Source organism: Dermochelys coriacea, chromosome 1 (genome assembly GCF_009764565.3).
Source record: "Dermochelys coriacea isolate rDerCor1 chromosome 1, rDerCor1.pri.v4, whole genome shotgun sequence".
NCBI lineage: Eukaryota > Metazoa > Chordata > Testudines > Dermochelyidae > Dermochelys > Dermochelys coriacea.
In genome coordinates, this window is record NC_050068.2 from 113,409,752 (window position 1) to 113,436,444 (window position 26,693).

Below are 26,693 nucleotides of genomic sequence, written 5' to 3' on the forward strand. Positions count from 1 at the left end.
AACCATAAAAGGAAGACACATAGTAACCATTACACACAGAAGGAAAAGTGGTCGAACCTGGATTAACTTCAACTCTTAGAATTCATTCTTTCCGGAACACTGCACCTATTGTCACCACAGGTTTGCCGAAAAATAGGTACATCTTCAAAATAATTAACAGTGCATTAATATGAACATAGGAAATATCAGAAAATCCCAAAATTACATACTTGCCACATGACATAAAAACATAAGTTCTGAATTAACATTCAACAAAAACAAGGAAGTTGCTTCCAAAACTTACTCTGTCATGTCCAAGTACTGCAAATCTCCAAGAATGGAGCAGTATTTTGGATACAGCACACAATGGAAATAATTTAGAAGAATCTAAGTCCCAGATCTACATTTCTTTGTTTGACTGTCATCTTCTGATCATGACAATATCAATAACATATATTTATCTAGTGTGTGCGCTCACGTTTCCTTTTGCTAACATTTAACAAGGGCATAAGATTATTTTTTTTTAAAAAAGTGTCACTCTGTTTGTCCAGCAGACACTTTTTCAAACAGTAGCTGTGATATAATTTTAAAAAATACTGAAAAAGGCACCAGCCCAAAGTAAAGACTAAGTGCAGGCAAAGTGTTTTTTTAAACAAAGTTGGACATTTTTCCATGTTATGATAAAACCAAAAGCTTTTGCATATGTAACCACACATGGGAAAGTAGTTTAACTTCTCTCATCTCAATTTTAGACAAGAGATGCAGAGAAAATTAACAAAAAATAGACAGATCAAGAGACAGAGTTTTGACATGGAAGTAAATGTCTTTACAGGAGTTCCCATGAGAGGAATGCTCAATGGTGGGCTCTCAAAAGCCCCTCGTATTCAGAAGCACTAATTATGTTAGTGCAGATGATGCAAGTACCATAGTGGTCAGCATTAGAATGGTCAGAAGGCAGCCCACTGAAGTCAGTGAGCGGAGTTTTAGATGCATAAGGAAGTCAAAACTGGGCTCCTAAACCTCAGGTTTAATCCAGATCTGTTTATTCCTGGAATCAATACAAGGAATAGGCTTTTTAAACACAGATTTAATTATCCAATACCTCTTTACACTGATTAGAAAAAAGTACAGTAATTCCTAAACCAGAGGTTCTCACTTGCTGTACCTCCATTTCAAACGTGACTTTAATAATTCAAAATTACATCCCACTGTAACATGCTGTAAACAGATCAACAAAAAGTTTCTTTAACAGCTGGGATCTCCATATCCTGACATTCAACCTACAGGCCTAACAAGAAATCAGCAAAATGCTTGAAACCTTTGGCTTTTACTATCAGGTGTCACTAACAATGAAAGAGCAATTAGCCACTGGGACTGAAAGAGAAAACTGGGGAGAAAAATTGAGGGGGAAAAAGTAAAATCTCCTGCTTTGACTTGGTCAAATCACCTTCCCCTCTCAGCTGTACAATTTGTACCATCTCAGCTCTTGTGATGTTGTCATATTATTAGTTTACCAGTCAAATTAGATCCTTCCAACCTAGACAGGATCTGAATTTCTAATGCAAAAAATCTACAAAAAACTGTTTCAGAAACCATCATTAAAATTAATAAAGAAGGCACAAGGGTTTCCAGCTGAACTATTTTTAATTGTGAAGAGCCACACTAATATACATATTTGAACCCCTCCGATAGCTTTGTCACCATTTATGCATTATGTTTGCTTAGATTAAGCACAATAGCAATATTTTTAAAAAAATTTTGATTAATGTATATATGGACTGCAGCCTTGACTTTAAACAAACAAATTAAACAACCTTTTAAACTAATAGTGTATACCTACCCCAAGGAGACATTGTACAACATAACTGACTTGGAAGAAAATTGTATGCATATAATTTCATTGCAACATCAGTTATTTCTGAATGAAGGTGGCTAAAGAGGTCTTTACAATCAGGTCACAATTATTATATTGTTTAGATTTTTGTAACGCTCACCATGTGCTAGGCACTTTCCCAAACACAGAGAAAGACCAGTCCATGCTCCAAACAACCTGTAACCAAGCAGGGGGGTGGGGGGGGGGGGGAAAGATTGGGGAAACGGATACAACCTACTAACAAACTCTTCCCAGGGCTATTGCTTTAAAACTTGATTTGCCCACTGTTTCACCATTCATGACCTGCCAGTAAACAACTCAGAAACTAAACTTGGTAAGTCTCTCCACATCCACACATGAATGGAGCCTATTCCTGACTCTGTCACAGACTTGCTGTTTGACCTTGGGCAAGTCACTTAAGGCTACATTCACAAAGGGACTTAAGCAGTGTGACACTGAGTGTCTTGGTGTCAACTTTTTGGTGCCTAGAAAATCACAGGAACAATACTGAGATCCATAAAGCCAAGTTAGGCACTAAGTAAGAAAATAGGATGGGATTCTGGAAAATGAGATTCACAAAAGCCAGCATAATAGGCCAGGAGCCACTTAAGAAAGTTAACTGGAGATGCTGATGAGAGGGATGTGCTAAGCCCTGCCCCTTTCACAGAGATAGGTACAAAAGCCCAAGCTGTAGGGAGGTGGCTAGATCTCTGCTAGTGATCCACAGCCAGGAATCCCTCTCGATGTTGCACTCCATATGCTTTATGAAAATATGCTTATAAATGTGTAACTGGAATATGCTTTACGAAAAGAGTCTCTTGTAAAGTATCATTAAAGTTTATAATCTATTAAGCGTGTTCATCCTATTTGTTTTAATGTATTATTTCTATGTCTGGAGTTAGAGGAATAAGATATAAACTTGTATTACTAATATAAACATATTAAGTGGAAGCCATAAAGGGTGCTTCAGAATCAATTGGTTGTAAATGGCTCTGTTTACTTGTAAGCCTTCCTGTATACGTGGGTGCCAGCCAGTGAGTACTGAAGTCTCACAGGACATGTGAACATGTCACCTGGTACTGGAATCCATCTTAAACCTGGTGCTTTTCCATTTAAAGGAAGGGTGAGAATCCAGAGAGAGACAATGATTCCCACCTTGTGCCAAAGATATAAAAGGGAGTGGAACAGAACAAATGGGGCTGCCAGTCATGAGAAATCCCCCTAGTTACCACCTGAGCTGGAACTCACAAGGACTGTACCGGAGAAAGGATTGGGCCCAGATTAGGAAGCAGTCTAGTCTGTGAAAGAAGCTTATGGAACATCTGACGGTGAGATTTATCTGTATTCAGTTTCTTAATGTATTAGACTTAGACTTGTGTGTTTTGTTTTATTTTGCTTGGTAACTTACTTTGTTCTGTCTGTTATTACTTGAAACCACTTAAATCCTACTTTTTATACTTAATAAAATCACTTTTGTTTATTAATTAGCCCAGAGTAAGTGATTAATACATGGGGGAGCAAATAGCTATGCATCTCTCTCTATCAGTGTTATAGAGGGCGGACAATTTATGAGTTTACCCTATCTAAGCTTTATACAGAGTAAAACTAATTTATTTGGGGTTTGGATCCAACTGGGTGTCTGGGTACTGGAGATAGGTAACCTGCTGAGAGGTTTTCAATTAAAGCCTGCAGCTTTGGAGGCATGGTTCAGACCTGGATCAGTGTTGCAGAAGAATGGAGTGTCTGGCTCAACAAGGCAGGTTTCTAGAGTCCCAAGCCATCAGGGAAAACGGGCTCAGAGGTAATTTCAGCACATCAGGTGACAGCCCCAAGGGGTCTCTGTGACTGAACCCGTCACACCCTCTTCTGGAGTCAGGAGCTTAGACACCCGAGGTGTTTCCTGTGAGAATGACTTAGGCAGGCGCCTGCCTCCACACAAAATGGAGGGCAGAGAAGGAAAGAGTGGGAGACCCAGGTTCAATTCCCCCATCCCAACTTCCTGCTTGAGAGAGAGAAAGGGACTGAAGAAGGGTCTCCCAACTCTTAGAAGAGTGCTCTGGGGTATTCTGGTGTGGTGCTCCCTCAGTCTCTTCAGTTGAGTCTTTTCCACTGTGTATACACACTTACAGAGAGAGAAAGTGAGAATAACTGTAGCCCAGTGATTCAGGAACCCACCTGGGAGATCAGGGTCCAGTCCCCCTGCTCATAGGCACCAACTCCGTGGGTGCTCCAAGGGTGCTTAGCACCCACCGGCAGCCAGCACCTCCCACCTGCTGGCATCCCTCTGATCAACTCCTCCCCTTCTCGCCTCTCGCCTGCTGTGATCAGTTGTTCTGCAACGTGCAGGAGGCGCTGGGGAGGGGAGAGGAGCGGGGCAGGGGGGAGTGCTCAAGGGAGGCAGAGTGGGTCTGGGGTGGGGCAGGGGTTGAGCACCCCCAGGGCCTGGAGGATGCTGCTGGCACCTGTGCTCCAAATATTCTTTCATTACTATTTTGGAAAGATATTAACTCAATCCTTACTACCAGGGTAGACTTTCAAAATGACCTGCAAAGGAGAAAAAAACCTGGGGCTTGTGCCCTTCTTTATTATTTATAATGATTGTATCTGAAGCAGTTTTTTGTGGCTTTTTGAATAAGCAATTCAGATCCTGTCTAGATTGGAAGGCTCTAATTTGACTGGCAAACTAGTAATATAACAACCTCACAGGAGCTGAGACAGTACAAGTTGCACAGCTGAGAGGGGAAGGTATTTTTTCTCTAACTGTTAAAACTTTCAGGGCTCGTCTACACACAGTGTTGCAACAAAAGTGTTTACATCCGTACAACTTGTTCCTGTAAGTTTAAAAATGTAGGCTAAACACACATAAAATTAACATCTTCAGTGGTATCTGTATAACTGTGTTTGTAGGCCTTATCTTTCTCAAGAATTAATTAACGTTTTGGATAAAGGAAACTGACATTAAACGTTGAAGACGTTCACCTCTTCAACTAAGCTGTCAAGAGTTCATAGCAAACATTCCCAAGGCATTCCAGGGGAGAGCAAATCCTCACCTTTCTAAAGTAAAACAAAAAAACAAACAAAAAAAAAAACCAAGCAGGAGAAAACATTCATAAAAACCAAATTCACCATTCAGGCCTGTATACATCATCACGAAGAATTAAAAACAAAGACCTTTGTAAGTTATTTTTTAAAATGACTTTGCCATGCTTCCGTATGCCTCTCCACCCCACTTGGTCTCTGCCACATGCGTATCAGTAAATTCAATGGTAGAGATTTATTAGTCATTAAAATTCTGTCCTTAATTATCTGCCCTGGTTATCTGAATCACTATGAGCACTGGGATACAAGTGTTTCAATTTCAATTTTGGGGGCAATTTCATCTAATAAATTCTCTTGCAGGAAATGTAGTCCTAGCCTGCTAGAAAGAACTTGAGCAGCGTTGGTCTGTATTTCCATTAAGTTCCCAAACTCACATTCCAGAATACATTCACTACAGATTTACCCCAGGTGTTGGCTGCCCCTACTCTCCTTCAATCTACACAAAAAAGCCTCTAACTCAGGCTTGAGGGTACAATAAGCCCGGGGTAGCTGGCACAGCCCAAGGTATAGGCTTGATCTCAGATTTCAACCAACCTGGACTGGCAACCCACCTACGTTGCAGACAGGCTAATCAAGCCCAGGTGCTATTACTCCTCCTATGCTATCCCACAAGTCTTCCTGTGTTGTATTTCTTGTCTATCTCCTGTAAATCACCTACACTGACCCAGCATTTTAACCTCACATTTGGTTGTTCCATTCCTGCTGTGCTTCCACTGCATTCGAACTGACACACCACCAAAGAAATCCTCCTATCATGCTGCCAGTTGGCCAAAAACGAATTCTAGCCTTCTGGGAAAGCTTTGGTGCGAGGTCAGTAAGACCCATCATTTCGGGGAGCATGCCCCAAGTGCCAATTTTATGGGTGGTAGACAAAGGAAACGCGGAAGCAGAAAAAGTCATCTGAGTGCGCCACGAATCACTTGGTGGTGATTGTCATTATGGAATTCAGCCTGCATTCTCGTTAGAAGCCCTTGCTGCCAAGTGCTGTTCACTTTCTCCTTTAGAGCTGTCCACATTAATAATGAATAGATCCATATTCTCATATCATTATTGCCAGACAGCAGCTCCATGCTAGGCAAGAAAGAAAGAAGGCGGAGAACATCCTGCGAATGCCTTCATAGAGCAGCCCAGTTTAATGCACCACTAAGAACCATGGGATAGCCTGCCAGAAACCCATCCCAGCATATATGAGCTAGTACAGCAGCACTGCAGCCACATGGGTCTGACATGGATAGGGCTGTGCAGTGGGGATGCTTCGTGAGACAAGTCCAGGTTAACTCTGCAGTGAAGATTTACCCTCAAAGGCGTGACTGAGAATGAACTCAACTAAGGAGCAAGCAGTGGCATGCTGGTCAGCTTACTAAAAATGATCCCCAGTTAGGTTGTTTAAAACCAATGAGTGAACAAAAGCTGCTTGATTTCAAATACTATTTTAAGCTTTTTTCCTCATATATATTTCTATTTTAAGGCCACTAGTTAACAGTGTGGCCTGTATACTAGAGCCTGTATTTTCAAAAGGAAAAACAACAAAAGCTTTTGTTTGGAAAAGTCATTTATTAGAGATGTGCCTGTTAAAACATACATATTTGTTTGTTAGCACAGATAGCGCAAAAATGGCTGGACAGACTTGAGCCATTAGAGAATATGTGCTCTTTTAGGGAATAGAATAAACCGTGATAAGCTTCTCTTCAATTTTGTAAGAAAAAGCTATATCTTTATACATAAAAAGTTGATTAAGGGCAGAAAATATACAACAGAACATGAAATTCCAATCTTAATTCATGCATATGTGGTACTCTTTTTGCTACAAAGCACAACTTATATTTTGAACTTCCTAGATTTCATTAGTGTGTGTCACAAATTTATCGTTATTTAAACATGGGTGGAAGGACTTTGCATTTCAATTTGAAGGTACCACCATGAAATTGCCTAGCAGAGGGAGTTTTGAGTTCAGAAAAAACACAGCTGTTTTCCACTGAATGCATGCGATGAAGTGAGCTGTAGCTCACAAAAGCTTATGCTCAAATAAATTTGTTAGTCTCTACGGTGCCACAAGTACTCAGTTTCTAGATAACAATTGACTAGAAGCAGTTTTCAACATCTATTTCAGCCCAAAATTAGAGAGCCACAAAGCTTGTTACAGTGATGGGAAGATCCATCCTGCCAACTGGCAGCCATAATTTTCAACCATTAAAATAATTATGCTAGCAACAGCAATTTACTTTAAAACCAGCAGTCACATATAATCTCTGCATGTTTCAAAAATTATAACAGTGCTTTAGAAAGATCGGTTTCCTTATTATAGAACAAAAAACTATGTAAAGATTGAGACATAGGGGACCATTTGCCAAAGAGCCTATTTTTTGCAAGTGACTCATTTCAGACTTGACAAACTGACTACACCAAACATGTCCTGCAGGTTATTTGCCCATAAAGAACAGCATGTAAGAAATCTACAGAAAGGTCATAATTTGTCAAGATTCCTAATCATTGCAAGAGGTTATGTATGGGTTATATTTAAGGAATAATGTAATTACATTGAAAATATGCTTGGTGGTTATGGAATAAAAATCAGTCAACAGGGCATAACGTCTCAGCGCTTGTCTACACATCCATCGATGCAGCTGCAGCGCTTAGTGAAGATGTGATCTATGCCGATAGGAGAGCTTCTCCCATCGGCACATAGGTACTCCACTTCCTCCAGAGGGGGTAGCTGTATCAACGGGAGAAGTCTTTTCATTGACATAGTGCTGTTTACATCAGGAGTTCAGTCAGTATAACTGAATCGCTCAGGGGTGTGGAATTTCCGCACCTCTGAGCAATGTAGTTATATCAACATGACAAGTCTGTAGTGTGACCAAGCCTTACTGATGGCCTATTCAAGCAGGAGGGAGTTTTCAGCATACTCTGGTTAGCTGGTGATGTAATGCAAGGCTCAGTGGTCTACCATGCTCCACCCCTAAACTTTAAATTAGAAACTATCAGAAACAACTGAAACCATGTGGAGGTAAAAAAGAAACATTACAACAGACTGTCACTCTGCCTATGAATAAAGACAAATCACTGTTTCACTATATCAAAGGCTGGGGAAAGACAGTTTCTTTTTAATGAGAAGACATCTTGAGGAGCGAGTGTTCTCATGAAAATTGGATCCTGGTTCCTGTGAAACCAGCCAGCTCTGCAACAGACTGACCTTTGAAGGGGGATAAGTGGAGAAACATATTTTATTAGACAGGAAAGGTAACTATTGATAAGTGTAGACCCAAGGTTGCATTTTATAATTTTGGTTTATGTTGTAACCATTAGTTTCCATCGCTCTTTTTTCTTTCTAGTAGAATCTCTCTCCTTTCTTAATTAAACCTTCTTTGGTTTTATTACCAGTGCTGTGTGTTATACAGGAGAGGTAGTTTAAGGTAAAACTGGTAAACTGGGGAACACTGCTCCTTTGGGGGCAGAGGATCTGGGATTTCTATGAGTAGTGAGTATCACAGGCTGGATATCATAGGCGAATGCTTCAAATGGACTTGGGGACTGGGGTAAATCTATTTTTAACTTGCTAGGCAAAGAGATGGCTGATGTAGCTCAGAGGAGAGTGGCTGAGTGGTTGAAAGGCTACACAGCACTTGAGACACCCCCAAAATGTAGCTACTTTTATAACACCACAGTTTTGGACTTTTGCTTAAAATATTAAAGTGATAGGATTCTTGAGTTAGCATCCTGTTTCCATGGTATGCAGAACCATTCATTTTTAACAGGATGAACTACAAAATATTTTTGTAACAAGCTCAAATAAATCATCAATTCAGCGAAGTGGGTAACTGTTCCCCACAATGTTTATTGAAAAATCTTTTAAATTAAAACTATGGCCCCAATCCGGCAAACATTTACATATGCAAGTAGTCCTCCTGGTACAATTTAGGTGAATAAAAGTGATTGGTGATGTAGTGAGAGGTCTGGATTCTGCAAGTTTTATAGATAAATTTCAGAGTTGGGAGAAAGTCTAAGTAAGTAACTATTGCAAGCTGACAAACTTACTATAGAAAAGTAAATGTCTTTATTTCTCAGCCCTATAATGTTTAGATGAAATAATCCTTGTCCCACACAGAACTGAAGCCATTTCCCCTCTTGATACCATTACACCAAATGGATTCTGTGCCAGGCGTATCAGACTGCTAGACAGCTGATACTTGAACTCATAAAAAGTTAAATAAATAAAATACCAACCAGTCAGGAAGTAGGTAGTTTATTAGAGTAGAGTAGCCTTGCAAATACTCATGAGTGCTCCTGTTTTGTGTTTCAGGAGAGAAGACCTGAAGAAGCAACAGAGTGCAGCAAGGATAACACTGCTGCTTACATTAGGTAGTCTGAGAGCAAGTGCTGCTAACTCCTGGACACTGGAGACTTGAGAGAAGACCAACTCACTATGGGCCTGACAAAGGGAGGATTCCCCTGCTATTGGGACTGTGGAACACACTATAAAGCTGCCTTCCAAGGATCCCTTCCCAAGCTCTGTGTTGCGGGCAGGGTTGGGGTCGCAGCACACAGTGCTACATAGATTTCAGTCAGCACTACAGCCTATAGGGCAGGCCAATGGATCTGCCATAACTTAGGCCCCCAGAGCCGTCTAATTTACGCTGAGGACCTCCCCAGCTCCCAGAAGAGCCCAAGATAAGGAGCAAAAATGGCTTGAACCTTCTTAGGCCCCTCCTCCTCTGGCTGCGAGTTTGGATTGCACTTCTTGGAGAGACCACAGCAACTCATCCATAATCTTTTTCCCTCCAGTCTTTGTCGTCGTCTCCAATTCTTGAGGCTAACACTTCTATATACTTTGAAAAATTAATATTAAGAATATTCAGCAAATCTTCTATAAAAACTAAACCAGAATGCAGCTACTAAGTAATGATACAATGTATACCAGTACCAAAATCCATTAAACAAAAGTGATCAAATCTACATAATTGGATATAATACAACAAAGTCATGGCATCTCAATGCTGCAACAGAGTCAATGTTGCATATTTTAAAAATAAATGTCTTAGCTTTGCCTCAGCATTTACAGTGGCTAGCTATAAGAAACCACTATCATGCAATAATGTCCTATTCCCTTGAAAGTATCCATTAAATAAATGTGCAGCAAACCCTGTTTAAAATGAAAGCTGTTTATAAAGTTTCCTTATGAAAATAGGGTACTGCTGTTCCTGGATCCTCTCTTATTTTAAGAGTCCACCAGCATTATAAAAATTATCCCACAAGTACCACAAAACATCAAAGATCGTCTGAGCTATGCAGTTTACCAATCGTCTGTATGGTAATGATAAAAATATTGATTTCTTCAATGCACGTTTGTAACCGAGATTCAATTACACCAGAGTCATAAGGAACTGAAATTATTTATTTATATTGGATTGACTACAGAGTCTCTTTAAAATGCAAACATCAAATCCTTCACCAGCATTAAGTAACAGGAGTGTAATTAATAACTTTAATACATAGCAATATGTTTTATAAACTAAGGCCCTAGTCCAGTGATCAGATCTATGCACACCGACCCTCAAATTGGTGCAAAGAGTTTAGTAATTACAATGGGGCTCTGCCTGAACAAAATGTTTATCTGTATAGCTCTGAAGGCAAGATTGGGGCTTAGGGTACAACGCCACTGTGTTTTAAAACCCCTGGCAGCAAGTCTCAGAGCCCAGGTCTACAGACTCAGGCTCTTCCTAGGGTGCTAAAAGCAGCAGTGTAGATGTTGCAGCTCAGGCTGGAGTTCAGGTTCTGAAGCTCAGGGAGGTGGGTGTGCTTCAGAGCCTGAGCTCCAGCCCAAGCTACAATGCCTACATAGCTATATTTAGTGCCATAGTGCAAACCCAAGTCTGTAGTGTGGACTATTTAATGTAGATGTACCCTAAGAGGCCTGGTCCTAAAGATACTATTTAGTGTACTGCTCATCGCTGAGAGTAGTGCAAGTAACTTCAACCAGGTTATTCACAGCAGTACTCACTGACTATTCTTCACAACTGTCAGCTATGATACAGATGTACCTAAACTCCCAGATCATGTGCTCGAGCTGCTTACTTAGGCACAAATACCCTATTAGTGGAGTTAATGCTTCATTTTCTGACTTGGCAATACGCAAAGTATGCCTTTTTTCATTTGTTTTACACTAAGATTGTAAAACTCTGAACTTTGTTTATGCTCCATGTGTTAGTCATTAGAAGTATTTTACAGTTCATTTTTGTTGTCTAATTGCAAATGCATTCACTATATATTGTCCAGCACTGCATACTTCAATTAAATGCTATCACACTGACGAGCCAACATTTATGCTACAGTGTGGGAGATCTAACTAATTTTGAAACTTGACATCCTGACTCCAAATGTGAAACTTTCTCCTTTGTGCCTGGACCTAGGGAGCAAAATGGTGTAATCTAGTTGGTGATTTCATGGGAGTTGGACTCTTAATAAGAAGAGCAAAGAGCAAAACTAACAACCGTTAATGACACACTATGGGCAAGATCCATCCTTGATTTCATTTGGCTGACTTCAGTGAAGTTACCCTGAGGTGAATTTGATCCAGTACATTTCACTTTTTTTATTAAATTGAGCAGTTTAGACTAAAGAATACCTTCATACTTTCAACTAACAGGAAATCACTCACAACATTACAATAATGTTCTTCACAGTTGTTTAGGGATATTTTAAAACAACAAACCATTCTTTGCAGTAATTACAGAAGCTATTTCTACTTTGGCACATGGCTAACAAGGATGTGAACAGACAACAAGACATATTATAGTACTAGATTTTTCAAAAAGGAAGTGCTTAGTTTTGTAAATTACAGCCAGTACTTCAAGAATTGTAGTATATAACCACATGAATATACAACTCTCTTCAAGACTGCTATAACCTGCTGACTAGAAAAGATGAAAGAAACTCTTACCAGAAAGCTAGGATACAATCCAAGTATTTCATGGCTAATAGGTTCCACATCAGAAGCATAATTTACAGTGGTTCTCAAACTGTGGGTTGGGACCCCAAAGCCTGAAGCCTTTAACCCTGGGTGGCAAGACTCAGGTTACAGGCCTCCTGCCTGGGGCTGAAGCCCCTGGACTTCAACTTTGCCCCCCAACCCCACCCCCACCCCACCATCCAAGGCGGCAGGAGTTGGGGCAGGCTCAGGCTTAAGTCTCCCCTCCTGGGGTCATGTAATAATTTTTGTTGTCAGAAGGGGGTCATGGTGCAATGAAGTCTGAGAACCCCTAGAATGCATTAGACTTGGAGCCACACGTGGAAAACTCAATCTGAAGGCTCTCAAGAGTTTTCATCCCCACACAGAACAGTTATTTTGGCTTCTGTGCCAGTGACGCATGTTCAGTCTCTAATGGGAGGTAGGATGGCCTAGTGGTTAGGGTCCATTTATTCTTTTACATAGAGACTGTCTGATTTGGCCAATGTACATGGCAGAGGGGCACTGCTGGCACATGATGACATGTATCACATTGGTAGATGTGCAGGTGAATGAGCCTCTGATAGTGTGGCTGATGTGATTAGGCCCTGTGATGGTGTCCCCTGAATAGATATGGGGAAACAGTTGGCAAGAGGCTTTGTTGCAAGGATAGGTTCCTGGGTTAGTGTTTTTGTTGTGTGGCATGTGATTGCTGGTGAGTATTTACATAAAAGAATAAATGGACACAAATCAGATGTCAAGAATTATAACATTCAAAAACCAGTCGGAGAACACTTCAATCTCTCTGGTCACTCGATTACAGACCTAGAGGTCGCAATATTACAACAAAAAAACTTCAAAAACTGACTCCAACGATAAGATCGCTGAATTGGAACTAATTTGCAAACTGGACACCATTAACTGAGGCTTGAATAAAGACTGGGAATGGATGTGTCATTACACAAAGTAAAACTATTTGCCCATGTTTCCTACCCCCCCCCCCCCCACCACTGTTCCTCACATGTTCTTGTCAACTGCTGGAAATGGCCCAACTTTATTATCACTACAGAAGGTTTTTTTGTTTTTTCTTTCTTCTCCTGCTGGTAATAGCTCATCTTAACTGTTCACTTTTGTTATAGTGTGTATGGTAACAACCATTGTTTCATGTACACTCTGTGTGTGTGTGTGTGTGTGTGTGTGTGTGTGTGTGTGTGTGTGTGTGTGTGTGTGTGTGTGTGTGTGTGTGTGTGTGTGTGTGTGTGTGTGTGTGTGTGTGTGTGTGTGTGTGTGTATCTTTCTCCTGTATTCTCCACTGCATGCATCCGATGAAGTGGGTTTTAGCCCACGAAAGTTTATGCTCCTACAAATTTGTTAGTCTCTAAGGTGCCACAAGTACTCCTGAAAGATTTTTGAATGGCAGTTTTGAGATTATCCCATTCAATCTACTTTTAACATAATTATATTGGCTGTACCTTGTGATAGAAATAAACTGCATATACTTGTAAACATACAATAATTTTTTAGAAGTCTGAGTTCAATCACATTTTCAGGCATGTTTTTCCAGCTGAAAACGTCTCTCTCTCTACATACTCTCTGGAATATTTAAAAGCAGCACAGGAACTCATCATAAATGAAGTGAGCTGTAGCTCACGAAAGCTTATGCTCTAATAAATTTGTTAGTCTCTAAGGTGCCACAAGTACTCCTTTTCTTTTTGCAAATACAGACTAACACGGCTGCTACTCTGAAACATGTCACTTGAGAGATTACTCCAGCTCCCATGAAATCTATTGCAAACCCCCGTTACAATATCCTTTGCTACAATACTGTCTACAATGTCTCTGAAATTCAGCATTTCACAAGAGCGAGAGACACAGCACAAATGTATTTTCATAGACTGTAGTAACCCACCACCAGTTTTTCCTTATGTGGTTTAACTTGCACCGGAATATTACCATCAATAATGCACCATACACAATGCCCCCAAAATAAACAATATGCTAATATGAACAGCATTTGATTCCTCAATGTAATGTAAAAATCTGAAGCCACTGAATGAAGATACATACCATCAACATTTCCCACCAGACACATTCAAGAGAGACATTCTCATTAAAGTTCCAACAACAACAATAAACTAACATATATTTAATTCCAATAACAACAATAAACTAACATACATTGATGTGTTTCTGTTTTTTGTGCCCCTTGTAATTATAAGCCATTTAGGATTATGATCATTGCAGGATCCAAGGGGAGGAGAGCCGCATTTAAGTCATAAAGCTGAATTTGTTAAAATTAGGTCTATGGCAACAGAGTGATGAAATCTATACAGGAATAACTTCACTGCAAGACCAGGCAGAAGGAGAAGCTGGAATGGGATGGAGAAAGATCTTATTCAAACATATCTTTAACAAAGCAAGCAAAATATACAAACAAATCTCTAGGTTTACAAAAATGCTGTGTGTGTAGCTGTTCTTATTTCAATTTCACTGCAGCACAAAAGCACACTTTTGTGTACAACTCTGCTCTTGTTGTAACCTGGGTCTTTTCAGATATCTTAAGGAAGACCTCTCTCCCACCAGAAACTACACGCTTATTCCACATATTTCCTCTATAAAAAAAAGTTAAGAAACTTATAGCTTTAATCTATCAGGTTTCATACCTTGCATACTCCTAAACATGCAGCTATTTATACATGTTCTCCTGCAACAGGATATTTACCAAAATTATAGATTTTGTAAGCAGTGACCACTTTGCACAATCAGTTCTGAACTTGCAAAAAGGCAAATCTTTCCTTACAGTATGCATAATAATCAATTCATCTCACTCAGCTCAGGGGTGCCCAAAGTTTGTCCATTAGCTTATAACAGCTATCCCCACACCCAAGATGCCTTGAAAAGCACACACATTTGGCAGCTGAATTCCACTACAGCCTCAACCACAGCAACAACAATACCTCCACTCTCCCATCTGCTATTACTATCTGTAATCAAAATATTGCACTAGGGATTTTGCATTTTGCACTAGGGATGTAAAATGTTAACCAGTTAACTGATAAGCATCAGTCTTACGGGTAATATATTCAGTTAACATTTAAATGCTTAATGTGCACATTAAAAATGTCGCAGCAACAGTATTTCATAGTGTATGTGGAACTAGGTTCCGCATCATTAGGAGTCAGGACCACTGCTATGGAACTGACATCATAGGTGTGGGAACTAGAGGTGCTGCAGCACCCCCACGTTTTACACAAACAGGGGACCCCGGGCGCAGGGCCGGCAGCTGGGACCTGCGTAAAACGTGGGGGTGTTGCAGCACCTTCTGCACGCATAGTTCCCACGCCTATGTTGTGAACTCGTTAACGGTTAAATGTTTAACTGATACAATTTTAATAGTTTAAATAGTTACTTTTGTAAAACACTATTTACATCCCTATTTTGCACCACTGTTTTTCTGTCTGCCAGTGTCCCACTACTTGATTATCTGCTAATTTGCATTGCATACCAATCTGCACCATTGCCCCACATCATACCCAGAGTTTCTTACTGCTGCTTGAAGTATTTGCTTCCTGAATCTGTCCTCAAGCTTCCACTGAGGCTATTTTCCCTTCCATATATTCTTCACCACACTTTTCTTCAGGGGAACTTTAGCACCCTCTGTCCTCTTATCATACTGGCACTGGAGCCTTGTTCGCTCTCATTCTCACAAACCTTCTGTGACAGACTGACAAATATTGCTGACAAACTTTATGGAATTAAGAGACGCTTTACTGAATTAAGTTAAACTTCCTGACTTAGGTTTAATACCTATGGAGTTCATTGTATTAAAAATGCAATTGCATGTATGATATTGTGGAATTGTATGCAACTTCTCCAGGAGGAGGGAAATGCCAATGTGTCTTCTCCAATTACCAGCCCTTTAAAATCACCCCATTGAGAGTTTCACGAATACTAGTTCAAACGGATTTTCCGGAGACACACGGACAAAAAAAGGATTTTTGGATAAACAGCCTGGTTTTAAACAGACTCAGGGCCTTCTTCCTGATCCAGCAGACTGACAGGACCTCTGGTTCACGAGGGCCCAGTCCTTAGGGAAGGGTTGGAAGGACTGGGCCTATTGATGGCCCCATAAGACTGGATGCTTGTTATAAGCTGAAGCTGTGAGGAACTTGAAACCACAAAGAAATCCTTTGGGTGGGATTTTGAAGGACTGTTCCTGCCAGAGCTCACATTAGGTATGGAGTGATGACTAATAAGCTTATTAGCATGTGAAGTAGGTTCTTTTACTATTTTTAGTATGTTTTCTCTGTAATGCTTTTATCTTAAGAATAAACTAGGTTTGGATAGAAAGTGCAGTGTGGTTCCTTGTGACTGTGGGCAACTATTATGAGTCTGTGAAAAGAATGTAAGCAGGCCTGCTCAGACAGAGGTTCTTGCTAGGATCTCACAGTATAGTAAGGGGACTGTGCGGCCTGGAAAGACCCCAGTCAGAAGGGAGTGAAATGTTGGTTTCCACTCAAGAGAGGTGACAGCCCAGGAAGCTGAAGCCTAGAGTGTGTGCCCTGGCTGGACCACAGAGTGGGAATACAGGTGCAGTTGTCCTGAACTGTGACACCTTCATCTCCACCATCTCCTCTACAACAAATTTCTCCCTGCCGCTGGCAAAAACTCAGGTCTTCATCTTTGCACACTTTGTTCGGGTCTTCACCCACAGCTCACAGGCTCCACCCACTACTACTAACTGTTACAGTTACTGGGCGAATTGTACCCTGATCCCTCCTGGTTTCTTCAAGTGCATCCCCCTCAGGTCTCAGACCTCAAGCTATCACCTGCCTCATGGTAGAATCAGGTGATTCTCCCTCTCTCAGACAGAGCCTTGGACTGCAGTCCCCTGGGTATCAACCATGACTACCTCTGCAGGACTGAGTTATCTTCAGTGCTTGCAGTTCTGTTCTCTCTAGGGGGAAAGGACAGCAGTATCCAGTAGCCACATGGCCCTCTTAAAGCAAAGTATAATTAAATTAGAACAGGATTTCAGAGAAAACAGACCTGAAAAAGACAGCAGTCCATACATATGCCATCCTCCACACAGCCCCTCTCCCTCCCTCTCTCTCCGTCAGCCAGTCCTCCTGACAGCCCAGGACAACTGACTTCCCCTCCTCTCCTGAGAAGGATTTTTAACTTTTTAGTGTTCTTTTCATCTCCTCCTTCCCAGCACCGGCTGAACAGCTGTGTCACTATGACCTGGGGCCTGGAAGTATGCCATTGTCTTGTAATTTCCCCCCAATGTTTGCTGAGAGTTGCTTATCTATAACTATTGTATTTTTCTTCCCGCCCTTATTAAGCTAGAGTAATCACATTCATACAGGAAAGTCTTATAGCACAAGATACAATAACTTCTCCTCCCTGGCCAAGTCACATGTAGTGTTCATAAAATTATTACTGCTCCTCAAAGATCTCAGATTATTACACAGCAGCTTCCCATCCACAGCACCAACCACGAACACCATCCCCAGTGCCCCAGGGCATTCCCCCGCTGTTCTAGGGAGCAGCCTCTGGAACTCCTGGAATGGGGGAGGAGGCACAGCCCACCCATCATTCAGGCTTGTGTGCACAGTGCTTAAAAACTTACAGTTCTAATATGAAAAAACACTAAAATGACCCTAAATTCAACGTTTAAATAAAACAGAAGCTGCCCACTGTGCCAGATCTACTTAGGACCCACCTCCCTACTTAATTTTTTTTTTAAAAGATAGTCAATGTTTATGTAAAGATATCAGTCAATGATGAAAAGTAGGAATTCCATGGACAAACTTCAGCCAGCACCCAAATTCAAAGATTTCCTATTAAAAATTAATAGAGAGAAACCTTAGAGACGAACAAATTTATTTGAGCATAAGCTTTCGTGAGCTACAGCTCATTTCATCGGTCACTTCATCCCATGAAGTGAGCTGTAGCTCACGAAAGCTTATGCTCAAATAAATTTGTATTTATAAAATTTTATAAAATAAACTTTTTTTAACTGGGCACTATAAGCACAAGGTAAATTGACTGAAAAAATCATATTTTCAGTAATCAGTTGTGAAATGCTAGCTTGCAATTTACTGCCACAGTCCCAGGAGAAACTCCTGCTCTGTCAATAACTGTACACCAGGATGACTATTTTTAATTTTACATAAGGATCAGAACACCTTTGTCAAAAAACTGTACAAAATCAGTTACCTAGCTCTTTCTATAGACACACGACTTAGCTCTCCATCTGAAGTGCAGGCATAAAATTCAAGTTTCTTTTGAATTATAGATTCCAGATTCTAATACAGTACATTTTTTAAAAAAACAACAAAACCCACTACTTTGATTTGTGACCATGACAAGCAAGAAATGGCCACTGGTAGGCCTGGAATGAAAATCACAAAAAGAAAAGGAGTACTTGTGGCACCTTAGAGACTAACAAATTTATTTGAGCATAAGCTTTCGTGAGCTACAGCTCACTTCATCGGCTGCATCCGATGAAGTGAGCTGTAGCTCAAGAAAGCTTATGCTCAAATAAATTTGTTAGTCTCTAAGGTGCCACAAGTACTCCTTTTCTTTTTGTGAATACAGACTAACACGGTTGCTACTCTGAAACCAATGAAAATCACGACACAGTATTGTTGCGGTTACCAAGCAAACCGCACCTCTGACCCCTCCTTGTGCAGTCATTGGTCTCTTGGCATAGAATCCTGTCACTCTCCCATTCTCAAAGTGAGCCCTGGGTTGCAGTCCCCTGTGTATCAACCACAATTTACTCCAACAAGTTTGACTTATATCCATACCTTGCAAGTCTGTTCCCTCCAGGATAATGTTAGTTGTAATCAGTGACTAAACATCTTCCTTAAAGCACGGTATCATTTATTTAGACTATTTCAGAGAAAATAGATCTTAAAAGCGATCGAACACCTGGTAAACAGGCATGCATGTAGGTTGTCTAACCATCTTCCACATGGAGACCCTGGAAGGACTAATTCCCTATAGATTCTTTGTTAGAGCCTCGCTGTCAGACTGTCAGAGTTCACTGACACTCTCTAGGCAACTTATGGAAACTCCCTCCCCACACATACACTTTCCCAAGGAATCAATACAGTTTAACTGTGTATAGCCCTTTGATCTAGCAACTCCCCACCACGGCAAAACACAGGTTACAACAGGAGACAGGGTCTTTGAAGCCTGCTACATTGTTTTTCCAAGCGTATACCTAAATTTTTTTTCTGGAAAGTCACTGTGTCTCTTCCCTGTTTGTTCTTCTCACTGCCCCCTATCAAGTTAGATCAAATATTTTCATATAGGAAATTCTGATAACCCTCCACAATTAGACAACAACTTTTCCTCACTGACCAGGTCACTTACAATATTCACACCATTATTCCATATCATTTTCATAGATTGGCATGTGGCAGTTCCACAACCCTCACACAGTTACTGATGCCAGAAAGACATCCTCTCAAAATGCTACTGTAGCAGATAAGGGTTTCTTCTTTTCAATATTCTACTTTTAAGGGGAGAAAGCCTCAAACAAGGGGACTGGCCAATTCAGGTGATCAGTCACTTCTGGATTACTAGTTCATAGTCAAAACATGTTAGTAGTGACTATGGGTAGGTCTTCACTGTCTTTAAAATGGCCGTGTAGTCGTGGCAACAGCACTGGGAAAGAGCTCTCTCAGTGCTGTAAAAAAATTACCTCCACGATGGGAGTAGCTCCCAGTGCTGGTGCACTGTCTACACTGCCTCTTTACAACACTGAAACTTGCAGCATTCAGGGGGGTGTTTTTTCACACCTCTGAGCTAGACACTTGCGGTGCTGCAAAGTAGCAGTGCAGATGAGGCCTAAGTGCCAGATTCAGACTCTCTCCTTCAGTCACAGGAGGGATTCACTCCAAGGAAGAAGAAAAGGAGTACATGTGGCACCTTAGAGACTAACAAATTTATTTGAGCGTAAGCTTTCGTGAGCTACAGCTCACTTCATCGGATGCCTTCCATGCATTCGATGAAGTGAGCTGTAGCTCAAGAAAGCTTATGCTCAAATAAATTTGTTAGTCTCTAAGATGCCACAAGTACTCCTTTTCTTTTTGTGAATACAGACTAACACGGCTGCTACTCCAAGGAAGGGCAGGCCTGGCAGTTTCTACCAGTAAAGAACTGCCAGAATTGCAGTCAGTGCCCCCACAGGAGCCCTGCTAGCAGAAGCTGCCAGGAGGATGTACTAAATCAGCACATCCCCTGGCCACACCACCTTTTTGCCCAACACCATCCACTTCTTGTGCTGCACCAGCTACCCATACATCCCAGAGGGACACACTTCGTTTGTTTTACGCTGCAGAAACTTCCTCCCAGATGACTTATGAGCTGCCAAGAATTGCACAGACTTCTACAGGAGCGTTTTATCTAGTTCATTTCAACAAGTTTCTGCAAGTGCGGACTCCAAGCTGAGTTTGCCTCAAAATTCATTACTGCTCTCTGGATGTTTGGCAACCTAGTTGATGATCTCAGTTCATCTCCCAATGAACGTGTCAGAGCAGCATTTAGTGGCTGTCTCAGCAGAAAAGATGCCAAGGACTTAACTGTTCTATGACCTGAAGAGGCAGTCTCTCCACATCAGAGCTAAGGCACATTAGCAGGACACAGCGGCGTGCACTGCTGCTGTCGGCGCTTGTATCTATGTTGTGAACAAAGAGAGAACCTCCGTTTCAAGTACTGTCAGTCTGGTATCTTTCAGAAACAATCACTGGCTAGAATGCTCTTGTACCCCATTAAATTAAAAAGTTATTTTTGTTTGTAATAAATAAAAGTTAACACTAGTGAAGTCAAACAACTGAGCCAAATTACCTCTTTGTTTTCTTAGAGACAAGGTTTGGTAATCAATAGCTGAGAACCAAGTAGTAGGATTGGGAGAAGAACAAACAAACAAACAAACAAACAAAAAGACAGGATAGCCTTTACTTGGTTTACAGTTTGCAAGTGAGATGTTTTAAATATTTCGAACATCCATTAAATTGCCGGCATTCTAGGTCTCCAACTATCTGGGGATTACATACTGTATTCGTTATTTTTGTCTGCCACAGATAGATTGTGACATATTAGCATAAGACTTACAAAATTATTTAATTTGGAACATATGTTTTCAAGAAACATTTACAGTGGGTGAAGCTTTAAAATGTTGTGTAATTAGTGAAATAGTTCATTATTTTTTTATTAGTTTTTCATACCCCTCCGCATTAATTCTTACCCAATGCATGACTCTACACTAATTGCAAAATCTACACTGAAAATCATAGCCCATAACATGAACCTCCACCTGGGGTTGTTTAATTACTGTCTTGTCTTATTAAAACTATAAGCTCCTTGGGGCAGAGATAAATATCTTCTGTTACATACAGCACTGACACATTCCCATGCTCAACAAATAATGACCATTTTCTTTGACATTTACTGTTTGTCAAACAGTCATGCTCCTGTTTCTTGTGTGAATTAAGTCATAAAGTCGGGTTGAGCATTTGACCGGTCCAAAAATAACTGGTCAACTGACCAGTCAAATAATATCAAATAAAATGTCAAAAATGGTCAAATATTTTAAAAGACTAATTTATAACAACAACAAAAGGCTTAGCTAGATATTTGTACCTAATTATAAAGAACAAGTTACATAACTGAGTTATTTTAACTCAGAAAAATGAAAGAAAAGAAAGAAAGAATAATGGATGTGTCATTACACAAAGTAAAACTGGTGGCAAACAAGTCTACCCGGGGAAACCCCCCACCTGCGGAAGAGCGAAAGCACGACATCTGCTCTGAGCATCCACTTGTGCATGCGATACAACCTGCTGAGGTAGTCCGCCAGCTCGTTTTGCACACCCGGGAGATATGACGCCTCAAAGAGAATGGCGTGGGCTACATAAAAGTCCCAGAGGAGGAGAGCCTCGTGACAGAGTGGCGAGGAACAGGCCCCACCCTGCTTGTTTATATAAAACATGGCAGTAGTGTTGTCTGTCAGAACTGTCACACTGTGACCACTCAGAGTGGCGTGAAAGGTCTGGCAGGCTAGACGAACCACCCTGAGCTCCTTCACATTGATATGGAGTGACCGCTCTGTTCCACAAGCCCTGAGACCTGAGGTCCCCTAGGTGAGCCCCCCATCCGTGGTATGACGCGTCCATCACCAGCATCAGGTCCAGTTGTGCGGCAGCAAAGGGGATGCCTTCGCAAACTACAGGCTGGGGCTGCCACCACAACAGGGAGTCCAGCATGTCCCTTGGGGCTGTCACTACCAAGTCCAGGGGGTCCCTGCCTTGGCGGTACACCCGAGCGAGCCACGCCTGCAGAGTTCTGAGTCTCAGTCTGGCATGCCTGACCACGTGCGTGCATGCTACCATGTGGCCCAGCAGCCGCAGGCAGCACCTGGCCGTTATCATTGGAAACTGGAGCAGGGAGGCAACCGCTTGCTAGATAGCTCGGAAGCGGGATACTGGAAGGCTTGCCCTGGCTGGCACTGCGTCCAGGACCGCCCCTATGAATTCCACTCTCTGCGTGGGCACAAGAGTGGACTTGGGGATGTTGACCAGAAGCCCCAGCTCGCAGAACAATCTCAGGGCCACCTCCACATGGCCCCATACTTCCGCTTCGGATCGACCCGCCGGAGCCAGTTGTTGAGGTACAGGTAAACCCAGACCCTCTGCCTCCGCAAGAAGGCCGCCACCACTGCCATGGATTTCGTGAACACCCATGGGGCCACGCTAGACCGAACGGGAGAACTGCAAACTAGTAATATTCTTGGCCCACGGTGAAGCGTAGGAACCGCCGGTGAGCTGGATGGATATATGAAAGTACACGTCCTTCATGTCGAGCGCAGCGTACCAGCCTCCCGGATCCAGGGAAAGGATGATGGTGCCCAGAGAGACCATGTGGAACTGGGCCTTGACCAGGAACTTGTTGAGCCCTCGCAAGGCTAAAATGGGATGAAGGCCCCCTTTGGCCTTGGGGATGAGGAAGTACCAGGAGTAGAAACCTTTCCCCCTTAGGCTGTGTGCCTCTACCTCCCCCCCCGCCCGCCTCCAGCAGCGAGCGAACCTCCTTCTCTAGGAGATGCTCATGAGAGGGGTCCCTGAAGGGGGACGGGGAAGGGGGGGTGGGAGGGAAGAGAATTGCAGTGAGTACCCGTTCCGCACCGTGCATAAAACCCAACGGTCCAACGTAATGCTGGACCACGCACGGGAGAAACGGGCTAGGCGGTTCAGGAAACAACGGGATGGATCCGGTGACTGGTCTGGTACACTGTCCTCGAGCGCACTTTCAAAAGCCTGGCTTAGTGCCCGGCTGGGATTTGTGCTGACCTTGGTTCTGGCCCAGTGCATTATTGTTATTATTGCGCCGATGCCTGTTATCCCTGCCTCACCTATGGTGAGGCTCATGCCTATGACGAGTACTGGTACTGGCGTTGGGCGGAGGCTGCGGCTTAAAGGGCTTCCTCTGCGTCACCAGGGTGTGCATACCCAGCGACTTAAGTGTAGCCCTCGAGTCCTTGAGGCTATGCAGCCTCGTGTCTGTCTGGTCTGACAAGAGCCCGTACCCTTCAAAGAGGAGGTCCTGGAGTGTGCTCTGGACCTCAGGCGGCAGGTCTGACTCCTGCAGCCATGCTGAGTGCCTCATGACCACCCCCGACATGATTGTTCTGGCCGCTGCATCTGCTGAATCCAGGGAGGCCTGGAGAGAGGCCTTGCCCTCATCCACCAGGGATATAAACTCCTGTTGGGAACCTTGCGGGAGGTCCTTAAACTTCCCCACCATTGCCCAGGAGTTAAAATTATGCCTGTTGAGAATGGCCTGCTGGTTAGCAATCCTCAACTGAAGGCCCCCTGACGAGTACACCTTTCTGCCGAAAAGGTCCAGGCATTTTGCCTCCTTGGCCTTAGATGCCGGGGCCTGTTGTCCATGGTGCTCCCTTTCATTCATTGCCAAGACCACTAGGGAGCACGGACTTGGGTGGCAACACAAGAATTCGTAGCCCTTTGACAGGACAAAGTACTTGCGCGCCACACCCTTGGCTGTTGGAGTGCTGGAGGCCGGGCTCTGCCATATAGTTTTATAATTCAATTGGATGGTCTTAATGAGTAGGAGCACTATTCTAGATGGACCTTCAAGGCTCAAAATGTCCACCATGGGGTCCTCCTGCTCAATCGTCTCCTCGGCCTGCAACCCCAAGTTCTGGGCGACCCTACGCAATAGTTCCTGGTGGGCTCTGTGGTCTATGGGTGGAGGGCCGGACACCGCTGTTCCCAGCACCGCTTCACCCAGAGATGACTAGGAGGTTAGCAGCTGCTCGGCCCCCTCTGGCTGGTCCTCCTGCTCCCCTTCTCCCGCTGATCTCTCCGGTTTACCCTGCAGGGATGCTGGAGGCCTGGATACTGTAGCTTGCGGTGACCAGGACCGCTGCACCAAGTAGCTTGCCTCCAAGCACCTAAATTTAAGTGTCCACAACAAAGGTATGCTAACTAACTGATAACAGCTATATATAAGAGAAAGGCTAAGGGACTGCTCTCATACAAGAGAGAGGTTGTTCCAATGCCATCATGGACGGTAAGAAGGAACTGGAGCAGGTCGGGCAGCAGGGGTATATATGCACGGTGCAGTGGTGCCATTCAGGGGGCCCTGCTGGCCTGACGGGAGCTGCTAAGGGAAAAAGCTTCCGATGCTCGTGCACGCAACGCGCGCACACCTAATGTGGAATAGACATGAACAAGCACTCGAAGAAGAATTAGAATTTATAATCCCTATTCCATGATGAGATATCTTTGAGCTATAATGTATCTTCATTAAAACTATCTTTAGATAGGTTTTTTCCTCAAAAAGCTTTTTATCAAAAAAATCTGGTTTAAAATTACAAAATCCAATTTTTTTTTTTTAACAAAAAATCATTGATTTTTATCCATGCTGCTTTTGAATCATTCAAATGTTTACATAAAATATTATTCTGCTTACATCAGCTGTTTAGACTGGGTTAGCATTTAAATACATGAAAGAACTTAAGGAAAAATACAATGCCTTAAAAAAACCACCAAAACCAAAATCCCTGTATTAAGAGCTTTAATTGTAAATAAAATGAAACATATAGCCTTATTATCCCTTCCTCCAGATGAGCAGAGTGGACAAGAACCTGTGCATCTGGGTCAGGGAGTGCAAAAGCACCAAATGCTACCATCTTGCCTTTATTCTGTCATAAGAACATAAGAATGACCATTCTGGGTCAGACCAAAGGTCCATCCAGCCCAGTATCCTGTCTACCGACAGCGGCCAATGCCAGGTGCCCCAGAGGGAGCGAACCTAACAGGTAATGATCAAGTGATCTCTCTCCTGCCATCCAGCTCCACCCTCTGACAAACAGAGGCTAGAGACACCATTCCTCACCCATCCTGGCTAATAGCCATGAATGGACTTAATTTATCCAGTTCTCTTTTAAACCCTCTTATAGTCCTAGCCTTCACAACCTCCTCAGGCAAGGAGTTCCACAGGTTGACTGTGTGCTGTGTGAAGAACTTCCTTTTATTTGTTTTAAACCTGCTGCCCATTAATTTCATTTGCTGGGCCCTAGTTCTTATATTATGGGAACAAGTAAATTTTTCCTTATTCACTTTCTCCACACCACTCATGATTTTATATACCTCTATCATATCCCCCCTTAGTCTCCTCTTTTCCAAGCTGAAAAGTCCTAGCCTCTTTAATCTCTCCTCATATGGGACCGATTCCAAACCCCCAAATCTTTTTTGTGATGAGGGGACCACATCTGTACGCAGTATTCAAGATGTGGGCGTACCATGGATTTATATAAGGGAAATAAGATATTCTCCATCTTATTCTCTATCCCTTTTTTAATGATTCCGAACATCTCTTTTGCGTTTTTGACTGCCGCTGCACACTGCATGAACGTCTTCAGAGAACTATCCACGATGACTCCAAGATCTTTCTCCTGATTAGCTGTAGCTAAATTAGCTCCCATCAGATTATATGTATAGTTGGGGTTATTTTTTCCAATGTTCAATACTTTAAATCCACATTAAATTTCATTTGCCACTTTGTTGCCCAATCACTTAGTTTTGTGAGATCTTTTTGAAGTTCTTCAGTCTGCTTTAGACTTAATTATCTTGAGCAGTTTAGTATCATCTGCAAACTTTGCCACCTCACTGTTTACCCCTTTCTCCAGATCACTTATGAATAAGTTGAATAGGATTGGTCCTAGGACTGAACCCTGGGGAACACCACTAGTTACCTCTCTCCATTCTGAAAATTTACCATTTATTCCTACCCTTGGTTCCCTGTCTTTTAATCAGTTCTCAATCCACGAAAGAATCTTCCCTTTTCTCCCCTGACAATTTACGTAAGAGCCTTTGGTGAGGGACCTTGTCAGAAGCTTTCTGGAAATCTAAATACACTATGTCCATTGGATCCCCATTGTCCACATGTTTGTAGATCCCCTCAAAGAATTCTAATAGATTAGTAGAACATGATCTCTCTTTGTCATGTTTGTCAATAAGAAACCATGTTGACTTTTGCACAACAATTTATGTTCGTCGAGGTGTTTGACAATTTTATTCTTTACTATCGTTTCAATTAATTTGCCCGGTACTGACGTTAAACTTACCGGTCTTTAATTGCCAGGATCACCTCTAGAGCCTTTTTAAAATATTGGTGTTACATTAGCTATCTTCCAGTCACTGGATACAGAATCTGATTTAAAGGACAGGTTACAAACCATAGTTAATAGTTCTGCAATTT

At 42.2% G+C, this 26,693-nt stretch overlaps 1 protein-coding gene across 3 annotated transcripts in view; it reads right to left on the bottom strand.

Annotated features, from left to right (window-relative positions):
- Positions 1-26,693, bottom strand: part of LIMS1 (LIM zinc finger domain containing 1) — a 135,468-nt gene that overhangs the window by 105,779 nt on the left and 2,996 nt on the right. The window contains exon 1 of one of the 3 annotated variants that reach the window (XM_043510577.1): positions 14,073-14,125. The exons of the other annotated variants lie outside the window; for them this stretch is intronic. The gene's annotated coding sequence lies outside the window, so the exon portion shown is untranslated. Of the gene's footprint in view, positions 1-14,072; positions 14,126-26,693 lie in introns of those variants that run through there. 3 annotated transcript variants of the gene reach the window in all.